Below are 21,168 nucleotides of genomic sequence, written 5' to 3'. Positions count from 1 at the left end.
GAGCAGATCAGCGGCCCCGCCCCAGAGCCCCCAGGCCCTGCAGACGGAGAGCCCCGGAGCTACTGCGGGAGCGGACTCCAGGGTCCCAGAGCTGCCCCCGCCACTGTGGCTTCCTCCCGGGGCCTCACGGGGTAAACAGCCCCCACTGAGCCCTGCACCAGGCAGGGGCAGAGCAGCTCCCCCAAGTGCTAACACCTGAAAATCAGCACAGCAGGCCCCACCCCCAGAAGACCAGCGAGACGGACCAGTTCCAGGGGAAGTCAAAGGACTTAAAGTATACAGAATCGGAAGATACTCCCCCGGTTTTTTTGTTGTTGTTGTTGTTTGTTTTTGGTTTTTTTGCTTTTTGATTTCTGTTTGCTTCCCCCACCCCCTTTTTCTTTTTTTTCCCTTCTTTCTTTTTCTTTTTCTTATTCTTCTCTTTTTTTTCTTTTTTCTTTTTCTCTTTTTGTTCCTTCTTTCTCTCCTCTCTTTTTCTCCTTTTCCCAACACAACTTGTTTTTGGCCATTCTGCACTGAGCAAAATGACTAGAAGGAAAACCTCACCTCAAAAGAAAGAATCAGAAACAGTCCTCTCTCCCACAGAGTTACAAAATCTGGATTACAATTCAATGTCAGAAAGCCAATTCAGAAGCACTATTATACAGCTACTGGTGGCTCTAGACTTCAGGACTGCAGAATTTAGATCCAATCAGGCAGAAATTAAAAATCAATTGAATGAGATGCAATCCAAACTAGAAGTCCTAACGACGAGGGTTAACGAGGTGGAAAAACGAGTGAGTGACATAGAAGACAAGTTGATGGCAAAGAGGGAAACTGAGGAAAAAAGAGACAAACAATTAAAAGACCATGAGGATAGATTAAGGGAAATAAATGACAGCCTGAGGAAGAAAAACCTACATTTAATTGGGGTTCCCGAGGGCGCCAAAAGGGACAGAGGGCCAGAATATATATTCGAACAAATCCTAGCTGAAAACTTTCCTAATCTGGGAAGGGAAACAGGCATTCAGATCCAGGAAATAGAGAGACCCCCCCCAAAATCAATAAAAACCGTACCGTTCAACACCTCGACATTTAATAGTTAAGTTTGCAAATTCCAAAGATAAAGAGAAGATCCTTAAAGCAGCAAGAGATAAGAAATCCCTGACTTTTATGAGGAGGAGTATTAGGGTAACAGCAGACCTCTCCACAGAGACCTGGCAGGCAAGAAAGGGCTGGCAGGATATATTCAGGGTCCTAAATGAGAAGAACATGCAACCAAGAATACTTTATCCAGCAAGGCTCTCATTCAAAATGGAAGGAGAGATAAAGAGCTTCCAAGACAGGCAGGAACTGAAAGAATATGTGACCTCCAAACCAGCTCTGCAAGAAATTTTAAGGGGGACTCTTAAAATTCCCCTTTAAGAAGAAGTTCAGTGGAACAATCCACAAAAACAAGGACTGAATAGATATTATGGTGACACTAAACTCATATCTTTCAATAGTAACTCTGAACATGAACGTGCTTAATGACGCCATCAAAAGGCGCAGGGTTTCAGACTGGATAAAAAAGCAGGACCCATCTATTTGCTGTCTACAAGAGACTCATTTTAGACAGAAGGACACCTACAACCTGAAAATAAAAGGTTGGAGAACCATTTACCATTCAAATGGTCCTCAAAAGAAAGCAGGGGTAGCCATCCTTATATCAGATCAACTAAAATTTACCCCGAAGACTGCAGTGAGAGATGAAGAGGGACACTATATCATACTTAAAGGATCTATCCAACCAGAGGACTTAACAATCCTCAATATATATGCCCCGAATGTGGGAGCTGCCAAATATTTAAATCAATTAATAACCAAAGTGAAGAAATAATTAGATAATAATACACTTATACTTGGTGACTTCAATCTAGCTCTTTCTACCCTCGATAGGTCTTCTAAGCACAACATCTCCAAAGAAACGAGAGCTTTAAATGATACACTGGACCAGATGGATTTCACAGATATCTACAGAACTTTACATCCAAACTCAACTGAATACACATTCTTCTCAAGTGCACATGGAACTTTCTCCAGAATAGACCACATACTGGGTCACAAATCGGGTCTGAACCGATACGAAAAGATTGGGATCATCCCCTGAGTATTCTCAGACCATAATGCCTTGAAATTAGAACTAAATCACAACAAGAAGTTTGGAAGGACCTCAAACACGTGGAGGTTAAGGACCATCCTGCTAAAAGATGAAAGGGTCAACCAGGAAATTCAGGAAGAATTAAAAAGATTCATGGAAACTAATGAGAATGAAGATACAGCCGTTCAAAATCTTTGGGATGCAGCAAAAGCAGTCCTGAGGGGGAAATACATCGCAATACAAGCATCCATTCAAAAACTGGAAAGAACTCAAATACAAAGCTAACCTTACACATAATGGAGCTAGAGAAAAAACAGCAAATAGATCCTACACCCAGCAGAAGAAGAGAGTTAATTAAGATTCGAGCAGAACTCAATGAAATCGAGACCAGAAAACTGTGGAACAGAACAACAAAACCAGGAGTTGGTTCTTTGAAAGAATTAATAAGATAGATAAACCATTAGCCAGCCTTATTAAAAAGAAGAGAGAGAAGACTCAAATTAATAAAATCATGAATGAGAAAAGAGAGATCACTACCAACACCAAGGAAATACAAACGATTTTAAAAACATATTATGAACAGCTATACGCTAATAAATTAGGCAATCTAGAAGAAATGGACTCATTTCTGGAAAGCCACAAACTACGAAAACTGGAACAGGAAGAAATAGAAAACCTGAACAGGCCAATAACCAGGGAGGAAATCGAAGCAGTCATCAAAAACCTCCCAAGACACAAAAGTCCAGGGCCAGATGGCTTCCCAGGGGAATTCTATCAAACGTTTAAAGAAGAAACCATACCTATTCTACTAAAGCTATTTGGAAAGATAGAAAGAGATGGAGTACTTCCAAATTCGTTCTATGAGGCCAGCATCACCTTAATTCCAAAACCAGACAAAGACCCCACCAAAAAGTAGAATTATAGACCAATATCCCTGATGAACATGGATGCAAAAATTCTCAACAAGATACTAGCCAATAGGATCCAACAGTACATTAAGAAAATTATTCACCATGACCAAGTAAGATTTATCCCTGGGACACAAGGCTGGTTCAACACTCGTAAAACAATCAATGTGATTCATCATATCAGCAGAGAAAAACCAAGAACCATATGATCCTCTCATTAGATGCAGAGAAAGCATTTGACAAAATACAGCATCCATTCCTGATCAAAACTCTTCAGAGTGTAGGGATAGAGGGAACACTCCTCAGCATCTTAAAAGCCATCTATGAAAAGCCCACAGCAAATATCATTCTCAATGGGGAAGCACTAGGAACCTTTCCCCTAAGATCAGGAACAAGACAGGGATGTCCACTCTCACCACTGTTATTCAACATAGTACTGGAAGTCCTAGCCTCAGCAATCAGACAACAAAAAGACATTAAAGGCATTCAAATTGGCAAAGAAGAAGTCAAACTCTCCCTCTTCACCGATGACATGATACTCTACATAGAAAACCCAAAAGACTCACCCCAAGATTGCTAGAACTCATACAGCAATTTGGTAGCATGGCAGGATACAAATCAATGCCCAGAAATCATGGCATTTCTATACACTAACAATGAGACTGAAGAAAGAGAAATTAAGGAGTCAATCCCATTTACAATTGCACCCAAAAGCATAAGATACCTAGGAATAAACCTAACCAAAGAGGTAAAGGATCTATACCCTAAGAACTATAGAACACTTCTGAAAGAAATTGAGGAAGACACAAAGAGATGGAAAAATATCCCATGCTCATGGATTGGCAGAATAAAATTGTGAAAATGTCAATGTTATCCAGGGCAATTTACACGTTTAATGCAATCCCTATCAAAATACCATGGACTTTCTTCAGAGAGTTAGAACAAATTATTTTAAGATTTGTGTGGAATCAGAAAAGACCCTGAATAGCCAGGGGGATTTTAAAAAAGAAAACCATATCTGGGGGCATCACAATGCCAGATTTCAGGTTGTACTACAAAGCTGTGGTCATCAAGACAGTGTGGTATTGGCACAAAAACAGACACATAGATCAATGGAACAGAATAGAGAACCCAGAAGTGGACCCTGAACTTTATGGTCAACTAATATTTGATAAAGGAGGAAAGACTATCCACTGGAAGAAAGACAGTCTCTTCAATAAATGGTGCTGGGAAAATTGGACATCCACATGCAGAAGAATGAAACTAGACCACTCTCTTTCACCATACACAAAGATAAACTCAAAATGGATGAAAGATCTAAATGTGAGACAAGATTCCATCAAAATCCTAGAGGAGAACACAGGCAACACCCTTTTTGAACTTGGCCACAGTAACTTCTTGCAAGAAACATCCACGAAGGCAAAAGAAACAAAAGCAAAAATGAACTATTGGGACTTCATCAAGATAAGAAGCTTTTGCACAGCAAAGGATACAGTCAAAAAAACTAAAAGACAACCTGCAGAATGGGAGAAAATATTTGCAAATGATGTATCAGATAAAGGGCTAGTTTCCAAGATCTATAAAGAACTTATTAAACTCAACACCGAAGAAACAAACAATCCCATCATGAAACGGGCAAAAGACATAAACAGAAATCTCACAGAGGAAGACATAGACATGGCCAACAAGCACATGAGAAAATGCTCTGCATCACTTGCCATCAGGGAAATACAAATCAAAACCACAATGAGATACCACCTCACACCAGTGAGAATGGGGAAAATTAACAAGGCAGGAAACCACAAATGTTGGAGAGGATGCAGAGAAAAGGGAACCCTCTTACACTGTTGGTGGGAATGTGAACTGGTGGCAGCCACGCTGGAAAACTGTGTGGAGGTTCCTAAAAGAGTTAAAAATAGACCTGCCGTACGACCCAGCAATTGCACTGTTGGGGATTTACCCCAAAGATACAGATGCAATGAAACGCCGGGACACCTGCACCCCAATGTTAATAGCAGCAGTGTCCACAATAGCCAAACTGTGGAAGGAGCCTCGGTGTCCATCGAAAGATGAATGGATAAAGAAGATGTGGTTTATGTATACAATGGAATATTACCCAGCCATTAGAAACGACAAATACCCACCATTTGCTTCAACGTGGATGGAACTGGAGGGTATTATGCTGAGTGAAGTAAGTCAATCGGAGAAGGATAAACAGTGTATGTTCTCATTCACTTGGGGAATATAAATAATAGTGAAAGGGAATATAAGGGAAGGGAGAAGAAATGTGTGGGAAATATCAGAAAGGGAGACAGAAGATAAAGACTCCTAACTCTGGGAAACGAACGAGGGGTGGTGGAAGGGGAGGAGGGCGGGGGGTGGCGGTGAATGGGTGACAGGCACTGAGGGGGGCACTTGATGGGATGAGCACTGGGTGCTATTCTGTATGTTGGTAAATTGAACACCAATAAAAATAAATTTATTAAAAAAAAAACAGAAAGATACCAATACCCTAAAATAGCAATGGAGTCAAAATTCCAACAGAGTATTTCAGAGTGTGCTTTTAACTGAGTATTTGAAATTTATTCAGAATAACCAGATAATAGAGCAACAACTCTGTTGTTCCTCAGTATTTTTCTAGTGCCTTATACAGTGTTTTCATGAAACACGTGTAGTTCAACATGTGAAAGACAGTGTGCAGAGCATGGGGATAGGGAGATGAGTTATAAAAAAATGAATCAAATGCCCTACTTCTCCTCAAGGCGGCAACATCAACTGTGGGTCTGTGGCATTCCCTCAATAAATACCAAATGGGAAGTGATATGTGCAATAATGGGATTGCCATTCTGCATAGTAACAGGAATAGCATTATGGAATCCACAAAAGAGAGAGGGTTTGGGAATCAGTAGATTCCATATCATCACTCTGCTGTTGCCTGTTGGGAGGCTCTAAGCTTAATCTTACCTGTGAATCAGTCTCTCTCTCTCTCTCTTTTTCTCATGACCAGCTTATGGTGTACTATAGCAGCCCAGTGCTGTCCCCTTTCCAGTGATCATCAGTCCCCTAGGAATCCTGGGTTAGGATGAATTCAAATACAGTCTTAAAATACCAGACTGCTCATTCTGACCTACCCTCATGGGGCTCTGTTCTTCCTCTCTCTAATTGGCTTTTGTTATGCAATACAAACCAACCACAGTTACGTCTGTACATGTCTGACCCGCAGGTGGTATGGCCAAGTGACCCCAAAAAAGCATTGACATTTAGAAAGGCCTCATTTGCTTAGAACACATAGAAACCCTCCAGGGTCAGGAAGTGTTGTCCAAACCTGCTTGCTATCCTACTCAAGTGCCAGAGTCACATTCTGAGGAGTCACTTTTGTCATCCCAAGAAGGATAGAAATTTCTTGCACGACTGAATTGTGAGTTGACCATTTCCTCTTCCTGCTATTTATTTTGTATCCAAATGCATAAGATAGTAAAAGGATTCAGGTTACATTCTCCCCATAAAATACATGCAAGATAAAAATGAGAACTAGATGATGGAGATAATGATTGATTGATTGATGAAAAATAACCTAGACCATGGGTAGTCACTTTCTTGAATTAAAATATATATAAATATACCTCCATAAAATTATTGAGAAACAATCATTATTATCAATACTAATAAAAATAATGAGGTTATCACTTTATTTCTCTGTGGCTGCTTCCTAGATAAACTATTAGCATTTTTAATGTAAAATCATAAATATTCTCATGTAATTACCCTAGCCTGAGAATTACTGTTGCACATGTTCCAGCTCTTCATCTGGAAGGAAGCATGCTAGACAAAGACCTGGAGAGCAGCTAGGGCTGCGTGGAGCCCCTGAACAGAGCTCAGAGAGGAGCACTGAACACAATAGAGAGCCACAGAACTTGACTTGCTCAGGGCAGAAGAGCTAGAGATTTGGGGTGGATTTAAAATTGAAATTCTAATTGAGTTTAGAGGAATGGGTTTGGAGAACACCAACTGCAATGAGCCAAACACTGGTTTAATTTTGTTCATAAAAAGTTACTCCAGATATTATTCCACAAACAAGAGTCACTTGGGAATCTGTTAAAAATATAAGTTCCCAGTTTTCCTCTGTTACCTCCTGAAACATGAGCTCTAGGGAAGGAGGCTGGGAATCCATATTTTTCAATAAATTCCGCAGGTAAGCCCAATATGCAGTCAGGTTTAGGAGCCAGTCATTTTAACACCCTCAGCCAACTTAGTCCATAGTGTCACTGCTCTGGGTACAGGCATATGAGAGCCTAACGCAAAATATTCCATCTTTGGACCACTCTGCTTTGTCAGAGTGATCTATCACATAATGAATAAAAACATCTCTTTCCACAATGCCCATCACTGGGACCTGCTTCTGTCCCTTGGGACCTCATAGAACAAGCTGAATCCTTTTTCCTAATAATTAGTGATCTCATCCATAAAAGAGCCAGAATGTCTTCTGATCCTGTGACCAGCCCCATGCATCCCTGCCAGGCCTCTGCAGCCTCTGCCAGGGCCACGGCTTTGGGAGAGCTGAGAATGTCATTTTGGAATTCTTTTGAAGTGCCAGAGGAGCTGTAGCTGTTACTTTAATTCTGCATCCATGTATAACAATTCCTCAACCTGGAGGTTGAGCTACGATCTACTAATTTGGCCTGCTTCATCTCTGTTTCTTGTTTGTACTGCTGTTTTTCCTCCTTTCATTCCACAACCTTCAAGATTTTTTTCCCCCATAGCTTCCTGGCAGCATGACTATACAGATTTGCACATCAGTAAAGGAGCCAGAAGAGACACTGTTCTTGCAGATTCCTCCTTCTGTGCTATGTGGAAGGGCCCATAGGACCCAATGCCTCTCCTCTGTGAGTAACTACCCTGGGCTTTCTCTCTCCAAGGTGAAGCAAAACCATGAAGCAGGAAACATGGGCAGTCTGTTTTCCCCCAATCCCACTTTTAGCCTTTGGTACAAACTATGTTTAACTAGCACATGGAAAAAAAATAGTATTCCATATTGTTTGGTCGAGTATATCAAAGATGTTTGATTTGAGATAATCAGCGCAAGAGCATGAAAAAAATCAGTTGTTATGTTACACTGAAATGATCTTTCATGATGCCACGTCCCTTAGGGACATTGACAGGGTGAGCATCACTTATCCCCAAACCATCAAACCCCACACAGCCATATCCAAAGCATGCAGCCATATACAAAGCGTTGCTTTATCATGGTGTTCCAAACTCCATGCAACTCCTCAAGTGCATGAAAGCCAAACTAAAATTACTTCAAACAATTGGCATTTATTTGTGCCACTATGCTTCTTAAGCATTTCAATGAACATATATCTTTTGGGTCATATGTACCCATACTGCATATCCATCTTTGCTATGATGATAGCAAATAACTTAAATGGATGATTACATGGCTAAAATATTTTCAGAGAATATGGATAATTTGACACATCTCAGGATTTACACTCATACCTCTAACAGCTATACAAGCTGCTTCTACTTATAACCCAGCTTTGCCCCTCTATAACTTGATCTTTGCCCCCATGGGGAATGTGCACTAATTACCCTGAGTGCAAAGGTCTTCTGGATGCTTCTGCCCAAGGTGGCTGCCCTTCACCTGCTATAGGCCTGGAGAATAGTTTTCTGATCTTCCCATTGTGCCTTTCTAATCATTTCTTGTGGATCTCCAAATCACCAGCCAGTTTTGCCTGTCTGGAGGGCTCTGGTCTCAGGGCACCTGCCTGTTCCCCACTTATCTCATTCTGACCTGGGCCCTAACTTATTCTGCAGGAAGCAGTCAGCGAAGGAGAGAGTACACGTGTGTGCAGTTGAGGTCCTCGATTATGCTGTAAGGAGAACACTCAGATACACTTGGGTTCACATCTTGTCTCTGAAAAATACTGGCTGTGTGGTTCATAGAACAATGGGCTCCACAGTATCAACTTCGCTGGGTGGTTGTGGAAATTAAATGGGCCAATATACTTAAGATGAATGGCAATTGGGAACCTAATAAATATTAATTCCTCCCTCTTTCTCTTTTCCTTACCCTTCATGTGCATGCAACTTGAGGAATGAGAGCTTGTCTCTTCCTAATGTAACTAAATGATCAGCCCTTGCATTTGTACTATACTTTATAAAATACAAAACACATTCACAAGCTTTCACTCTCACAGTTATTCTGGAGTGGGCAGATCAGATGTCCTTATTCTCATCTTTCAGGTAAGGAAATGGAACCTAACAGGGTTAAATGATTTGCCCAAGGTCCCATACCAACTTCTGAGTACAGACAATACATCTTCTCTAAAGATTGTTAAACAATCTGACTATCTGCTGGTGGAGTCACCACTAGTCATTCCATGCTCCCATCAGGCCTTACATTCCTTAGTAAACAAACTCTTCCATTCTAGATTAGTTCCTCTGAGGGCTTGCACACAGCAATCTGACAAATGAATTTACATGAAGGTGCCAGGGGCTGATAATGGTTTAATACCTTAACATTTCACTATTGACATTTTAACAAGGAGAGGCTCTGGACAATGCCTTAATGCAGAAGAGCAAATAGATTCCATCCTGAATGCCAGTTCCGATCAATTAGTAGTGGCTGCCCAACATTGCTTTGAGAAGGACTCTGAGGCTTTGTCTGGGCTCAGAGGAAAGCCTGTCATGACCTATCATCAATGTGTGCCGTAGGTGTGGAAGGGGCAGGTGAGGCAGACTTGCCACTCAGCTTCTCACCCTCCAGCTCTGATCTCAGATCTACCAGAGACCACTGGGGGAGCATCCTCATTCTCCACCATCCCCACTCTGACTAATTTCTTCAAGTTGAGCTGGAGGTGACAAAATGGCCTTGGACAGGTTCCCTGCCTGAGTCCTGTCACCTCCTGAGTCTAGTTTTCCTCATGATGCATACTAAATGAGATACTAGATGTAAAACCACTTTGAAAATTATGAAACATTATATAGCCATGAGGTACAATGGTAATGGAGCCAAGCGCTACCGCCAGGCGGAAGGGTGGGGAAACTTTAATTTTCAGATGGCTCTCTGTGGTAGGGAATAGCTTATTTTGCCTTCACTTTATACCTGAATGAGGAGGAGGGCTTGTTTTTCAGGTACTTTCCCTGTCCCCTCTCCCTTCCTCTCTACCATCCAGGAGATGAACTGAAGAAGCTGCACCAGTGGCATTTCCTCCTCCCTCCCAAGCTGGGTATTGGCATCATTATCTGAATATCAGCAATAAAAGATAAGAATGGCAGATACCGATGTTTCATTACCTTTGGTGCCTCTGGGGATTGCTGCCCGGATATTTGGATTCACATGGCTTTCTCTCTCTGAGACTGACTTTGAAAAAAAGTGAATTTGCCTCAATAGGTTAACCAGTACAGATCTGGGGGACAGAGCCCCTCCAGCCTATGTACTGCTGTGGATCCCATCCCAGGCCCATGTCTGATGTCACCTGGTTCTGTACACAGGAATGCCACAGTCACTCCATTGCTTGGGCCACTAAGAATAAGCTTAGCAGCCTGGCCTATAAGGCCCTGAATAGCCCTTAGCTGTCTTTCCAAACTGTCACTCTGCTTCCAGAAAACTGGGCAATCTATTGTTCCCCACAGGGGCCAGGCACATCCTCCCCTCCACACAGGCCCCTGTGCTGTCCGCTCTCTTGCCATGCCCAGTCTTGAGTTTCCACCTGCTAAGTTCCACTATTTCCTCAAAGTCTATCCCACATGGCACCTTAATGAAGTCTAGAATAGCCTCTTTCAATCACAGGTCATCTTTTCTTTCTTTGAAATAAATATTCAATAGGAAGTTACAATTATGGAGTGCCCACACAGGTCCTACACTGTGCTAATTTCATATCCATGATCTTAGTTAATCCCCATAGTAACTCTATGGTTAGGAACTACTGTTTCTCCATATTTAAGATAATGAAACAGAGGCCCAGAGAAATCAAGGAATTTGCCCACAATAAGGCAGCCAGTAAATTCCAGAGCTCAGAGTTTGGCCCAGCTCTCTGCCTTCAGTGCCCATGCCTACCACCATCACATTCCAGGGTTTATTGAGCCCAGCTCTGAGCCCTAGAGTACTTCTCCTGTTGACATAGGTATGTTCCTCTTAGTGTGGAGCCTCACTGTGATCTTGTCTTCATCCCCCTCCCTTAATTATAAACTCCTGTATAATCAAGAAGAGATTATCTCTTCCCCAACTTTGTCTTCCCAGCACATAGAAAGTGCCAAGTAACCCTCCAAATCTACCACCACCTTTTTCCCTCTGATGCCGGTCTATTTCCCATGGACTCCACATCCTGAGCCTGTTTTCTCATAGCCTAATCTGTTCACATGTTTCAACTAACAGTTCTCTCTGCAGGCTCTCCCAAGTACCATGCTCCTTCCCCACATCCTCCTTACTTGTGCTGTGCCATTTATATTCTTCATACTCAACTGCCTCTGCCTTTCCAAATTTTCTCCAAACTCCAAAACTCTACTCCAAGCCCACTTTCTCAGAGAACTCCTTCCTAACCTTCACAGGCCACAACTGGCCTCTCCATTCCCTGACCCACTAACACATAAGTAGATGGTTCTCCAGTTCCTTCACTATTATTTATTATATTTAAAATTATATTTTAAATAATATTTAGTAACTCCCATCATGAGCTGAGGGCCATACTAGGCATTATGAGGACGCAAGAAAAGTATGCCACATGTGTCGCACCCAACTTCTAAAGTTCAAACACTAGGGAGACCCAAGTTGCCCATGTGAAAAGTTAACAAAAATGCCCAATCACTTGGTCAAATGGGCAGTTCAGATAAAAACTTGCACCAAATGTATGCTAGGTATGAGTTCAGAGGAGGGTGAGAACATTGTGCATTCTGCAGGTTCAGCTGGAGGCTATCTGCAGGAGGAGGAGCCTAGAGATTGAGTCTACTCCAGGCAAGTAGCAAGAAAAGACAGCATGCTCTAGGCAGGCAAGAATACAATTGTTTGGTGAGTATGTGAAATAGGCAATGAGGAGCCAGGATGACGGGAGGGAAAATTAGACTGTCAACAGGCCAGGGAAAATGGAAGTGCTGGGGCAAGCCCTGTTCCCACATGGAAAGTCTCTTACTCAACCTCTCATCCTACAGATAAAAAATGGAGGCCAAAGATGGGCAACATGGTTGAGGTATGTTAAAGCTGGATTAGAAATCAGGTCCAGAGACTTCATGGACTGTGCAACTAAGCAGGAAAATCTTTGGAACTGAACAATACCACAGCTCCTTGGACTAGATCACTGACATGGAGTCTTACCTGAGAAAAAGCACATCTTAGTATGAGCACAGGGCTTAAGGACTAGCAGTTTGCCAACAGCCTGGTAGCTCCCTTGGCCAGGTCATTTTAACTTCTTGGAGCTTGAGTTTCTTCATCTATGTGAAAAGCACAATAAAATTTAAGATTATAGCTACATTCAAGGATCCTGGTAGAATTTCATGTGATGGTGCTTTTCTAGAGCTTAGCATAGTGTGAGCACATAAGAAATTCTCAGTATAAATGACCTTTTATATGAAACACGGGGGTGATAATGCCTCTCCCAAGGAGATATACAGTCTATGCAGTTAAATAACGAAGAAACCAAAACCAAGAATTTGGGGGACCAAGAGTCTATTCTAACTTAGATCTACAGTGGCAGCATAAAGCCTGCCTGCCAGCCACAAATTTGTAACTCCTATACTATCTAGCCCAGGGCACAATCCATCGTAGATATTTAATAAAGGTTTCTGAACTGAATGGATTTAAATTGGATCAAATTTAATTGGATCTTTTGTTTAAAATTTAAAAGTCTGCCTCTGAGAAGTGGCTGAATGGAGTACTTTTTAGTTTTGGAGATTGTTAATTCCAGCAATCAGACTCGACCAACCTGTCTTTCCTTCATATTGATAATTCCCAACAGAATGCCCCACTACGTTTTCCCTCCTCCATTGCTCAGAGAGTTGATTGAACATGAAATCCACAGTTGTGGTTGGGGTTTGCTGGGATATGTCGCTGGCGATTACAAGGTTATGTTTTCTATACCACTCTTGTCACATGCCCTCAATGTACCAAATATGGTAGGTTGATGCTCAGACCCATTTCCACCCTGCTTTGCCTTCATCTCTAACACAGGGGGTGAAAACCTGGAAACTGTAGGGCCCAGAACCCTTGGCCAGATACAGGCTATTACTGAATGGTGCTCACTGGAGACTAGAAGGCAGGAGGGAGGGGGAAGCTATTCTCCTTCTGGCTTTAGCAACAACAAGGGATTTCAGGCGATTTAAAGGCTCTGGCAGTATCATTGGTGGTTTGACCAGCAGGGTGTGAGCTCCTTGTTCCTGCTGGCAGCAGAGGGCAGTGATTCCAATGGCAACAATATCTGCCTCTCCTGGAGCTCCAGGTATATCAGAGCACCAGTGCATGCTTTTATGCCTTGGGTAAAATCATGCTACCATGTTTCTCTTCTCATCATTCCAGCATGGGTGTAGCCAACTGCCTATATTAAACCCTCTTCTGCTTGACATAGAGTTTTCTGTGTTTTCCTCACTGGATACCGACTGATCAAGACCACTGAAAACTTTCTCAGCATATTATAAGTTATAAAAATGAATTTTCATTAAACAATGATTGATAACGACAAAACAGTTTAGCACCTTTAAGAACAGGGCCTTTCTAACAGTAGGCTTCACAGAGAACATCTTGAAAGGCAGAAGGGCTTCCTTCCAACTGATACATAATGGAGGGAATTTTCACCCATGGGCCCTTCCCCACATTCTTGAACAACTAGAAGAAAACCAGCCTTCTCTGAAAATGATGCAAATGGCTAGCAGTGAAATGTATGGCCAAAAGTGAAGAAGGGATGATGAACTGCTGTCACCCTGGCGGAGATGGAAAGGGAGAGAACAAGGAAGTTCCTTTGGCGACTGAGATAACTCCTGCCAGTACTCACACAGTCAGTGCAGGGACTGCCTCCTCCACCTGAGCACTAGCAGGGCTCCAAGGCAAGTAGTAGCCTCTGGGAGGGGAGGTGGGACTCTGTTCCTGAGCCAGGCTAACCTTGAGGCTGACACTCAAGCAGAACATCAGTGCTCACCTCGAGGCAATGTCCAGACCAATTCCTGTGCAATACTTGTAAAGAACATTTTTCTACTCAGTCAGAGAGCTGCCATGCCAGGCCTCTGCCTCCTTAGCAAAGCAGGATGACACTATGCTCTGGAGGTACCTCTAAGGTAAAACTGCAGATCATAGCAAGATTCACAGCTTTGAAACAATGTGTGCCTTGAAGTTATTGCTATTTGCTTTGTTTTGTGTTTAGAGGGAAAAAATAACAACAAAAAAAAAATCCAAACCTTTAAGAAATCTAATTATATGTTTGAGTTATAGACTGGTTTTTAACAACAACAAAAAAAAATTAACAAAAAAGGGGGCTCATTAAGAGTCTTTTGTCTCCAAAACAAGTGTGTTTTCCTAAGCCATAGAGCAAGCAAATTCTAATTGCTGGCTTCATTATACAGAAAAGTCTAAGTGTAACAATCAGAAGCCTTATTACACATACATAATTGAGTTTCATTGCAACTTATGAAAACATAAACTCTCTTAAACACACTTGCAGAAAATGTCGCATCATCAAATCAACACTTTTATTATACAAAAGTAATTGTGTTTAAAGACACCAAACATATGTTACTTATACAAAAAAATGAGTTGTACTATGATTCAGAAGTCTAAATCTTGAATCTGAGAGCAATGTTTTGTTTGCAAATGCACGGCAAAAAAAGGAGGGTGCAAATTACAAACTTTACTAATGAGATGTACGAGAACTTGTTCTGGAAATATTCAGGAAATTCTGAACTCTCAAATGCCCTATTCTGACCAATCTTCCATGAGCATACTTCCTTCTGTACCTGGCTCCTACTAAATCTGTTCCTCATGCTGCATCTTCACATTTTTTCCTTCTGGGTTGAGTTCCTTCTCTACGGGTCTACCTCTGGATCATCTGTATTCTCCTGCCCTACCACAGATAGTCCCTTTGCCCCTTGGAGCTCCACCATTCTCACCTGTCATAGCCATCCCTCGCTAATTTTTGCCCTCGCTACTTCCTACATTCCTGTGTCTGGGCTGATGGAGCTTCTGGAGAATGCCATCCTGCTTGCCCACCAGGAACTGGTGGGCTCCAAGTCCAGCTGCTCTGCGCAGTCTGTTCTGCAGCCCTTTTGCTTCTGCAAATCCTTTCTTCTCCTTGGCGCTGACTACGTAATTTGTGGGGGCCTGGTGCAAAATGAAGATGCAGGTATCCTTGTTCAAACAACAAAGAAAAAGCCTTCTTCTTGCTTCCATATCTCTTTATTCGCTATTTAATGTTGTGCTCCGTCCAGTGCAAGGACACTAGCTGGCAGGCCAGTGCTGACTCTTGCAGATGCTTGGGCCTTGTTCACATCTCAGTGCAGGCGTGTATCTGACTTCAACTCCTGCCTCAGGCTGAGGCAGGTGAGAACAGGGGAGCAGAAAGCAGAGAACCTGTCCTAGGAGGTAGAACCACACGTGAGCTAGGCTCCAAGTCCCCAGTACATTCCCTATGTTCTCAATGAACTCAGTTAAAGGACACAATTCAAAGATAAAAGTATTAAAATTTCAAGATGGAAAGCACAGAGCATTAAAACCCAACTGTGAGGTCCTGTGTGACTGCACTGGGCACCAACTTCTTGAGCTAACCTGTCGCAGCTCTTCCCCATCATTCTCATAGCTGAGGGTTCCTATCCCACACCTCCCTTCCTGGCCCCCCTGCCCTTCCTGACCAGCCGGCTGTAGAAGAGCTGACCCACACTTCACAGGTAAAGTCAGCAACCATCCCAGGTCCTTCTGCTCTTGTCCAACCTGCCTCTGTCCTTGCCTCAAGCCAAATACCTCCATTCCTTCTCTGGCAGAACAAAACATTTAGGGCTCATCCGAAGACAGACCCTGCCGTGCAGGGGCCGGGGCATATCTCTTCCTACTGCCTCCTTCCTCTGTGTTCTGTTCCTTCCCTGGTATGCTGCTAAGAGCTTCACCAAGTCTCTTACCTGGGCCCCCCAACACAGCAGTAGAGGGTGTGATCATTTTATCTTCATTTTTATTTGAGGCTTAGGAGTTTAGAGTAACTTGCTCAAGATTATGCAGCTACAAGGAAGCAAAACCAGAATTTCAGCCCAGATTCCAAACCCTAATAGCACTTAGCCACCATGCCTTATTTCTGGCATTCTCCAAATATTCTTTCTACTGGCTTCTTCCTCCCAAAGACATATATATATATATATATATATATATATATATATATATATATATATATATAGTTTCATGATCCAGCTTAGTTCAAATGTCCATTCTGTCTTCCCTTTATGACTATACTTCTCCATATCTTAGCATATGCTCCCTGCTGGTGCTTTCTCCCTCCACGCAGTCCTCCCCTGAAGAAGTCTGTACCTGGTTTGGGCAGTTAGGGATTTTCTGAAGTTGTTTGTCAGAGCTTTTCCTCCTTGGCCTCTCTCCAGCCTAAAACACTGGTATCTACCTGTTTCTCCCATTCCTGCCTTGTCTAGGTCTCATTCTGCCCCATAGCTCAGGCCACACCCAGAGTGGTGATGTCTCCAGGCTACCCCCTGTCTGCTCTTGGTCTGTCATCTTCCCAGGTGACTTCCAACTATGTAGAGGCATTTCCTAGATGTCACACACATGCATAATCCCACACTTGTGAGAAAGTAGGAACAATCACTGTCTACTCTAAGTAAGAAATAAATCAGACACTTTATACTTGTCTCCTGGAATCCTCACCAGCTCTTGAAAGCGATGAGAAATCTGGAGTTCATGATACCTCTGGGCCTTCTTTAGAGTTGTCCTGCTGAGTGGTCAAAGCCAAGATTCCAGTCAGCCTGCCAGACTCCCAGCTCATCTTCCACACTGCCCAAGTGCCATCGTCCCTGGGATGTGTCAGTCAAATTTCACATACTGATTTCTGACTTTCTCACATTATATCCTAGATACTTGAAAGTTAAAATATCAAGATCTCACTTAAGTGGACATTTTCCCCTTGGATTTTCTATCTTGGTTAATGGGATAGATATTTGATCTTGCTATTCCATTTCCTATTTCAAAATCCCTTAGAGGCCCTCTAATTCCCTCAGAATAAAGTTGGAAATTTTTCTTCAGGGTCTACAAAGCCCTCCACAACCTGGCCCTCATCTACCTGTATGCTCTTCTTTATCCATGTCTGTTGAAAGCATTCAGATGCACCCATCTGCTTGCAGCATCCCAGTACAATCCGTCATTTGTCCAGGCTTTCACTTGACAGATAATTATTTATCTGTATGCCAGGCTATTGTGTGCCAGGCTCAGTTCTGGGTACCTTGGGCTATGCCAGTGAACAAAACAGCAGAGATCTCTCTATATTTGAGCTTATAATCTAGCGCAGGACAGCAAACAACAAATGATAAATCATAGTAAACTCTACAGTACATAAAGAAGAGGGTAAGTAATATAGGAAAAAAAATAGAAAATGACATAGAATAAAAGGAAAACAAAAGCTTTTATGGTTTATAATTAAAGAGTATGCTCAGGGTGAGCCCCATGAGAAGGCAACATCTAAGTACAGAATGACAGACTTGAGGGAGACAGCCATGCTGACATCTGAAAGAAGAGTGTCCTGGGTAAAAGAAACAGATAGTGCAAAAGTCCTCAGGGAGAGAGAGCCCCAAAGATCCTCCAGGAGGGTTGGAGCAGAGTCAGCAAAAGGGGAAAATAATAGTATTATTAGAGATTAGAAAAGCTAAGGAGACCAACTCATTTAAGGCCTTGAACACTGGGAGGGCTTTGAGTTTACTCTGAGTGAAATAGGGAAACCATAGAAGACTTACTGATGTAACTGATATCGTAAAAATACCACTCTGGGTACAAGGATGAAGGCAAGGACAAAATCAGGGAGCCAGAAGACTCTTCCAGGGAACCAAACAAGAGATGACAGTGGATCAAACAAGGGTGTAACAGTGAAGGTGGTAAGAGACAGTCTCAACATCAGCACATAATGTCTCCTTAGTCGAGAATATTTTTCTCCCCCAATACATCCAGGTGGTAGACTCACCTGACCTTCAAACTTAGCCTTATCTCTTGGAATCCTTCTCAAATCTGTTATCCTTGGTTAATTTCAGAATTTCTTCTCTTTGCTGTCTCTCTGAACTCCAATAATACTACAGGCATTTCATTATTATAGCACATATCTGTCTCTGTCAAAATTATTGATGCTATTGTCTGTCTCCTCACCAGACTGTGGGTGCCTTGAGGCCATGCTGTCTTATACTTCTTTGTATGTTCAGGATGCAGTTTTTATAAATGCTCAATAAAAGCTGGTGATTGAATAAATGACATAAATGTAAAAAGTAAGCTATAGTCTCTCTTGACCCAGTCACCAAACCCAAGTCTTTGGAAATTCAGGCACTGGCCGGAAGTAAACAAATGCTCAGCATTTGTCTCAGAAGACAAATGCTCGGCAGTAATAATCCACATAAGAGCCCTGCCATGTGGGGCTGCTAAGACCAAGATAGCAACCCACCACCCTTTCCACAACTATTGAGTTAAGGAAAATTAGAAGGGTTGGCAATTGATGTGCCAATTAACTGGATAGGAAGAGGAATGTGTTTGGATCACCTCCTATTCACCTTATTGGTTAGAGGAAGGATCTCTCACCCTGAGTAGTATGAGATGGCCAAATACATGACACCTTAAACTGGACAGAAGAGATTATAGTTCATTAATCATGTACACTGCAGGTGGGGAGGGATAGCATAGCACATGCCACACAGGGCTTGCCCTCAGGGCACAAGTGGGGGTTATAGGAGGCAAGCTCTGTAGTGATGAGGGTAAAGTGACTCCCAGTTTCTAAGAGTGGATGTAATTGGCTTCTTTGAATAATTTCATGGGCTGGCCATCAGGCGAAAAATCTGGTGGAGTATACTAGTCCTTCTGATAAGTGAACTAGCCAGCTAGAAAGTCTTTTTCATTGAATTGGGGACACAGCTGGGGGGGAACAAGGGAACTCATGGATAGGCCTTTGGGGCCCTGTGAGGCTTAAGGATGTCAAGGCAGCATTTAATATTGCATGCTAATTTCACAACATGGAAGTAAAGGAAATGCTCAGTCTAGGACTGAAAAGTGAAGGATACAGGAGGAGACAAAATGAGGGATGGTTGGCAACTTGAGAACAGTATTGGAATAAGGGATCATCACTGATTTGTTGGATCCAGAATATGACTAATAGCAAAAGATAATCTATTAGCAACACAGATCATGACCTGGGCCAGAATTCTAGGTCTAGATGAATGAGTTCATTCTAAAACAAACTAGAGAGACAATTCAGGCTTTGCATAGACTCCCAGCCTTAGTCTGAAACTTCATGCAAAAGTGAGCTGAGCTAAATGGCGGTGGGGTAAATGTATGGACCCAACTGAGTGGCTGACACAGGGTCTTCTGGAGAAAACCTATTATGCATTTTTAAAACCGCATTCAGAGCAACATTCTTAGAATCCTTAGAACTCCCACCACTGATACACTCATATCAATGCTTCCCCATTTCCTGAACAATAAACTCCAAATTGGTAAATGCCCTATAAAAGCCAACTCTACTGACTCATCCTTACGCTTTATTTCTCTCTTACAGAATAATCCTTTGTCAAGTCTCTCCATCTCTATGAAAGCTTCCCAAAGAAATAAGACTAACATTAATGACTGTTGCGATAATTAATCTCCACCTATAAGAAATACTTACAGGGTACTAAAGGCCAATACTATGCTAAGAGTTGAGGATACAAAGCAATACAAAACAAACTCTTGCCTTCAAGGGGTATACACCTAGTTGAGGAGAAAGGCACATTCTTAGGTAAGAACAATACAAGGTATTATATGCTAGGTTGAAACAACTAACACAGGATGAATGGTGGGAAGTGGAAAGAAGAGGAGGTCACTGAACTAATCTGGGGAGAGGGGCAGAGATCTATGTTTTGCCTGTCCTGTCTCATTATATATGGTATAAAAGCAGGGGTAACATCTATTTTTTTACAGCCAGAACCTAACATTGTGTCTTGGATTGCTGATTGATTGCACATTTGACTGATGTATTGATGTTTGCTTGCTCCTTTGGAATCTCTCAGATATGCCTATTTCTGTTCTCTAATCATATCAGTAACTTTCAAATTAACTCATCTTAAAGGGTCTCAGCACCCTTGGGAAATTTAGTATTACTAACTTAATATCCTACCTTCTCATGTTGGGAGGTAGGTATTATTACTGCCATAATTAAAACTGTATTAATTAGATCTTTTCAGTCACCTGGATTTCAGCAGACTCCAACACTGGGGGTTGGATAGTTATCTGTGCTGTGAGATATGAAAGGTATGAGAAAGGTGTCTCTGACCCCAACATATCACACTCAGCTGGAATTCAATATGGCTAACACTGGAAATCAATCCCATTAGATAACATAACTCTTTCCCATGCAGGAATTGTTTTTGGAATGTGAATGCTTCTGGTACAGTCAATAAGTATTTGCGGGCTTGGGGTTTTGTTTGTTATCTTTTTAAAGGCTTCTCCTGTGTACCAGATGTTGTGTTGGGCATCATGGGGATAAAACATTGATCAAACACAGCCTCTTCCTTTAAGTATATCACTATCTGGTTTGTTGGAGGAGGTCTGCAGTTATCCAGCCCTGCAATGGATACTGACAAGGCAGCTGTACATCATTAAGTGACAATTATGAAGTAACTGTGGAAAGAGGACTTGGTTAGGAAGATCTGGGATCTAGTCTATTTTGTCATTTAAGGCACCATGTGACCTTGGATATCACATGCTTCCAATGATTTGCCCTGAATCAGACATCTTGTGTTCCCATCGAGTGATCTCTAGCTGGAGAAGTTCAGAACACTTTAATGGTGTCAGAAGAGACAGAGCCCAGAGCCCAGTACAGTGCCTGATCCACAGTCAGCACCAAATCTTAGTTAACAACTGTGTCCTAACCCAGTCCCAGAAGGATTTGAGATGACTATCTTCCAAAGCAGAGTAGGCAAAGGAACAAAGGTGAGCCGGAGTGG

General features: G+C 42.2%; 1 long non-coding RNA gene across 3 annotated transcripts in view; it reads right to left on the bottom strand.

Annotated features, from left to right (window-relative positions):
* The window catches only part of LOC140594952 (uncharacterized), a 434,463-nt gene that overhangs the window by 132,172 nt on the left and 281,123 nt on the right, over positions 1–21,168 (bottom strand). The window contains exon 3 of one of the 3 annotated variants that reach the window (XR_011996234.1): positions 12,341–12,456. The exons of the other annotated variants lie outside the window; for them this stretch is intronic. This is a non-coding gene — a long non-coding RNA (uncharacterized lncRNA). The remainder of the gene's footprint in view (positions 1–12,340; positions 12,457–21,168) is intronic. 3 annotated transcript variants of the gene reach the window in all.

Source organism: Vulpes vulpes, chromosome 13 (assembly GCF_048418805.1).
Source record: "Vulpes vulpes isolate BD-2025 chromosome 13, VulVul3, whole genome shotgun sequence".
NCBI lineage: Eukaryota > Metazoa > Chordata > Mammalia > Carnivora > Canidae > Vulpes > Vulpes vulpes.
This window is presented reverse-complemented; position numbering and strand designations above follow the sequence as displayed.